The sequence below is a fragment of the Vigna angularis genome, chromosome 4 (assembly GCF_016808095.1).
Source record: "Vigna angularis cultivar LongXiaoDou No.4 chromosome 4, ASM1680809v1, whole genome shotgun sequence".
Lineage (NCBI taxonomy): Eukaryota > Viridiplantae > Streptophyta > Magnoliopsida > Fabales > Fabaceae > Vigna > Vigna angularis.
Window position 1 is genome coordinate 18,850,570 of NC_068973.1, and position 6,000 is coordinate 18,856,569.

The following is a 6,000-nucleotide window of genomic DNA, read 5'->3' on the forward strand; positions in this document are numbered from 1 at the left end:
TAGGAAGTGACTCCTAGGTTGTCTCTCAAGGACCAAATGTGGTTCGAGACTTAGGTGAAAACGCAGTGGGGGGGTTTTGAAAGTGTTTTTGCAAGGAAAATTAAACTGGAAATTAAACATAACTAAACAAAACCGAAAGCATTGAAATAAATGTGCAAAACAGTAAAGCCAAACGATGTTCTTCACAAAGTCGAACGGTCCTATTCACAAGGCCAAACGGTTCTAACACAAGCGTGTTAGAGACCGAACGACTATGTTCTTAGGCCGAACGGTCCTGACAAGGAGACCGAACGGTCGTTTATAACCAACACGAACAGACCGAACGGTCCTACACAGAAGTGTATGACCGAACGATATTAAAATTATTGAAACAGAACGTTGCAGAATGCAGAAACGCAGAAATGAAATTACAGAAATGCAGGAGAGAAACCTAAGGCGCAACAGTACTGGAAATGAACATTAAATTTGAATGGAAATACACAATGAAAATGAAAGCTAGAATGTAAAAATCAAATGGAAAACAAAATAGAACATGGATTCAAAAGTGCTGTAATGAAAACAGAATATCTGAAGCTAGAATCTAAAATGAGAGAACGTAAATGAAAGTGCTGTAAATGGAAATGGAAGATCAGAAACTGAAACACAAATGCAATTTAATTAAAATGAGTTCATACATTCATTGAAAAGTAACGAAAACAAAACCTAAAACCTCCCCCAAGGAGGGAGAAGAGGAAGAACCAAGCTTGAAATCCTAGAGCTGAAAACGTAAGTGGCGGTTGTCCCCCCCTCAAGTAAGAGTGATTTTAGGGTATATAAACCCCAAATTACAAAACTGCCCTTCTAATGGGCTTATCCTACAAAATGACCTAAACCTGGGCCCAAAGTCCTAAGGTTTGATCCAATGCCCTTCTAAAACGAAATTAAACTACACTACTGACGTGGCCACCCTCTTGAAGTCCCAAAATGTGCTTCCAACACTACTGCTGAGTTTCTTTGGTTACTGCATCTGACCGTTCGATCCTTAAGGGCTCAGACCGATCGGTTAAGAAGGGCTCAAACAGTACTATGCAGTCTTCACAAGACCGTTCGGTCATCCACTCTTAGACAACAGCTGCTTGCCGTTTGGTTCATTAGTGTTCGGCCATTCTGTGTAAGCTTTCACAGACCGTTCGGTATATGCGTCCACAGACCGTTCGGCTCTGTGATGCTCGGCCATTCTGTTGACAGTGCTCAGCTGGTATCTGACCGTTCGGTGATGTAGTGCTCAGCTGGTAACCTACCATTCGGTTTGTAGTGCTCGGCTGGTAGCCTACCGTTCGGTTTGTAGTGCTCGGCCACTTGGTTCAGGCTTGCAACAGCCGTTCGGTCAAGGCTCCAACAAACCGTTCAGTCAATTCTTCAAACGACCGTTCGGTTCTGAGCAATACTTCCAAATATTTTCTCAACCTCAAACATTGATTGTCCTGCATATAATGATCGAAATAATTAAGCCCAAATAATTCAAATTAATTAAAATAAGAATTAGTCTTGAAATTAAGCCCAAATAGTGAAAATACAACAATAATTGAGAATTATGCACAATTCACTAACAAAATATGGTGCAAAAAGCTAAGTGAGTGATACAAAATAGTGACTCATTAGGGGGTTTAAAAGTGTTTTTGTGACTAGAAATAAACTAAAGTAAAGCATGAAATGAAACACAACCAAATGTAAGTAAAAACGCTGAAAAAGATGTGGAAAGATGGAACAGTTTTAAAGTGGATACCGAATGACCCCTAAAGAAAGGAAATGGAGATGCAAGAAAGATGGAAACCGAACAGTGAAAACAAATTGAACAGTAAAGGTAAAGGCCGAACGGTCCTACAGGTGAATGAACGGTATTAAAGCAGAAATGCAGAAAAGGTTGCAGTTAAAACAATGAAACAAACGGTAAACTAAAACCGAACAATACTGACACCAAAAAATGAACAAGTCATTCGGTCTTTAACAGACCGAACGGTGTAAAACAGTAAAACCGAACGGTCTAAATGCAGAAGCTCAGAAAATGTTGCAGAAATGAAGCAGAAAATGCGATGAACAGTAAATTAAACTAGAAGAACTGGAATGAACATGCAGAGCTGGAACGATCAAAATGAACTTCTAAACACAACTAGAAGACGTAAATCAAAACACAAGTAGATGCTACAATGAAATTAAGTTGGGAAACATAAATGGGCAAAGTTTAAAAACGTGAAATGGAAAGCTAAAATCTGACATAATAAAAATGCACTATTGGAAATAAGCAATGGAACTGGATGAGACAAAATAAGCAGTAAATTGATTGAAAATGAAGCAGTAAAAACTAGATGAAACGAAATGTGGAAGAAAAGTGAATGTAGGAACGATTTCAACTCTTAAATTGCAATGTAAACAAGATTCAATACATAGAAATAGAAATGAAAGCAAAACCTAACCTCTCAAAGGGGGAGGAAAAAGAAGATGCTCCCCAAGAATAAAAAACGTAAATGGTGGCTGGAAGCCTTCTCAAGTGAGAGTGATTTTGGGGTATATAGACCCCAAAAGACCAAACTGCCCTTCTATTGTGCTTGTTCTACAAAATGACCTAAAATTTTGGGCTCAAAGTCCTAAGGTTTGACCCAATTGCATTCTAAAATGAAACTACACTCTAACACTAACGTGGCCACCCTCTTGAAGTCCTATAATATGCTTCTAACACTGCTGCTGAGTTCCTCTGATTACTGCATCTGGTCGTTCGGTCCTTAAGGGCTTAGACCGATTGCTTAAGCACTGTTATGCAAGTTCACGAACTAGTGCGCGGTCATTACAAGACCGTTCGGTCATGCGTTCTCAGACAAGGTCGTCCAGGGCTTAAACCGCTCGGTCCATACGTTCGTCCATCTGGTTCAAGGCGCTTATGTAATCAGGCTTTGTCGCTCGGTAGAGGCTTCCGCAGATCGTTCGATTCAGTAGAGCTCGGCTTCCATCGAACGTTCGGTTTGTAGTGCTCGACCATCTAGTGCAGGCTTACAATAGGTCGTTCGGTCAAAGCTTCCAAGACCATTCGGTTGTGAATTTTGCAGACCGTTCGATCACGACTTTCTCGGATCATGCGGGTGCAACACTCCTCAGACCGTTCGACTTTGGCCTTTGACAGACCGTTCGGTCAAGCCTTTGACAAACCGTTCGATCAGGCCTTTGACAGACCGTTCGGTCAAGAGCAATAGGTTCAAACCTTCTTTTTCTCTAACTTTCAAACAATAATTGTCCTGCATATAATGATTGAAATAATTAAGCCCAAATAATTCAAATTAATTAAAATAAGAATTAGTCTTAAAATTAAGCCCAAATAGTGAAAATGAGATAAAAATGGAGAATTAAACACACTTCACTAACAAAATATGGTGCGGAAAGCTAAGTGTATAATGAACAATAGTGACTCATCAACGAGTTTATGAGTGATCGGGTTCCAAGGCATTTGCATAAAATTCCTTGACCAAAACCTCATCAATTTCATCTGGGAGGTTGGCTAAGACAAAATGTCATTTCCTCCTCCCAAACTCATCTTGGATATGGTCATATTCCCTAGGTTTCAGCTCAATCCTCCTCTTAGGTAATAATCCCCTGCCCATAATGTTTTGATGGAACCAAGCTGATGCTGCCTCTAAAACAAAACTGTCCTGATCATAGTTCAGGACAAGGTTCTCCTCCTAGGCTTCTATAGGTTGGGATCTAGAATAAGACCCTCCGATGGTCTTCCTGTTCTTCTTTTGAGGGTTCTTTGTAGGAGCCATATCTGCAAAACATTAGCTACACAAGAAGGATGGAACACAATGTAAGTAGTCAATCAATGAACAATGCAAAGATGCTGCCATTTGAATTAGCTATGCGCAAGCGTGTGCTATGCGAAAATGAAACTTTAGTGGTTGTTGTCAAGAACAATTCGCTATGCGACAAGGGTCGTTGTGAAAATATACTAATATCTGAAGTGCAGTGCTTAATATTCACTATGCGAAAGACTCGCTGTGCGAAACTTGTAAATCAGAGACATGCTGGAAATGAGATTTCGCTATGCGAGAAGGCTCGCTATGCGAATCTACATATATCAGAAACACTGCATCTAGACTTATAATTCGTTGCGCGAATCTTTCGCCTAGCAAGAGATAGTTCAGAGGACAACGCTTTGCAGCCATTTCGCTCTACGACTAAGACAAAATATATGACACGCAATAGAAGTCCAATTCGCTATGGGAATGCATATTCATCCTAGACCAGCGAAACCAGATTGGGATTGAAACTATATGCACAAATTGATTTTCAGATGAACAGAGCATGCCATGTAAACTACAAACCCTATGATATTCCTATTAACACTAAGAATAGAGAAGCAAAAGGAATAGAAATTGAAACCTGAAATAAAGTTTGTTAGTGAAAAGGGGAATGTGAAGCAGAGAATGAAACACTTGAATGGACCCAATCAAAGCCAAGAACCTTGGAAGTGGTGGCAATGGAGGAAAAAGGAAGAAGTTGGGAGATGGAGATGTTCTCCGTTCGCTGTGCGAAAAGGAGGAAGAAGTGTGGCTAAGGTAAAATGAAGAGTGGGGTAAAATGGAAAAGGACAAGAGTAAAACTGTTAAAAACCTCTGAGTGATTCACATAGGGCACCTGACCTGTGCGCTATTCAAATCTGCGTGCAATGAATGTTATCCCTCTTTTTCTGCACACTTTTAATATTTTATTATTTTTTGAATTTTGGAGTTTAGTCGCAAAGTGCACCTCATCTGTGCGTTGTGCAACTAATTTTAATTTTAATTTTTTTTTCAACAAGAACATTCGCATAGCGCACCTCAGCTATTCTCTGTGCGAATTAAAATACACAAGCCCCTCTCACATTTTTTTCCGCTCTGCGCAAAATTTCGCACAACGAATATTTTGACAGAGTGCTTCCTTTTTTTCTGCTAGCTTAACGCAATATGTGCGATATGCGAATTAAGCACTTAATTTCTCCCAGCTTGCTCCAGTGGTTTTGCTTACTTGGCAATTCAAATGCGCTGTGCAGAGTACATTATAGAGAGAAAATTAAATTTTAGGCTGCAAAGCGCATGTGGTGCGGTGTGCGAACCTTAATACAGTGAGCAATTTCTTTTTCACTGACGCATAGTGCATGGAATGCGCTGTGCGACCAAATCACTGCTTTATAAAATCATTTAGTCGCTTAGCGCACGTCAGCTGTGCGCTGTACGACTAAAGCGTCAGAAATCAACTTTCAAGCATTCTCAGAAATTCTTCTCCACACTCAAACTTAACAATTACAGAAAAAAAAATCAACAACACACTTATATACAGACATGTGCTAGGGTGCCTCCTAGCAAGCTTCTTTAACGTCACTAGCTTGACCCAGACATATCATGGTTCAAATAAATGAATAATTGTGGTGAGGCGTTCAACCTCACCACCCAAGTACTATTTCAGTCTTTGACCATTCACAATCCAACTTCTATTTAGATCCTCAGAATTTGGATCCATCAATTCTATAGAACCATAAGGCTTGACTGCCTTAATCACAAAAGTACCAGACCATTTAGATTTCAACTTACCTGAAAACAATTTGAATCTAGAATTTAACAACAGTACCTATTGTCTAGGTTGAAAGTCTCTTTTGATCAGCTTCTTGTCATGGTACATCTTGACCTTTTCTTTATACTTTCTTGAAGAATCATAAGCAGTCATCCTCGTTTCCTCCAACTCTTGCAACTGAAGCTTTCTTTTACCTGCACAAAGAGAAGAATCAAAGTTAAGGAATTTTAATGCCCAATATGTCTTATGTTCCATCTCAACCGGGAGATGACATGATTTGCCATAGACTAAGTGGAAGGGTGTTAACCCCACAGGAGTCTTTAAGGTAGTCCTATATGCCCAAAGGACATCATCTAACTTTGTAGCCCAATCTTTTCTTGATGATGAAACAGTCTTTTCAAGGATTCTTTTGATTTCCCTGTTGGA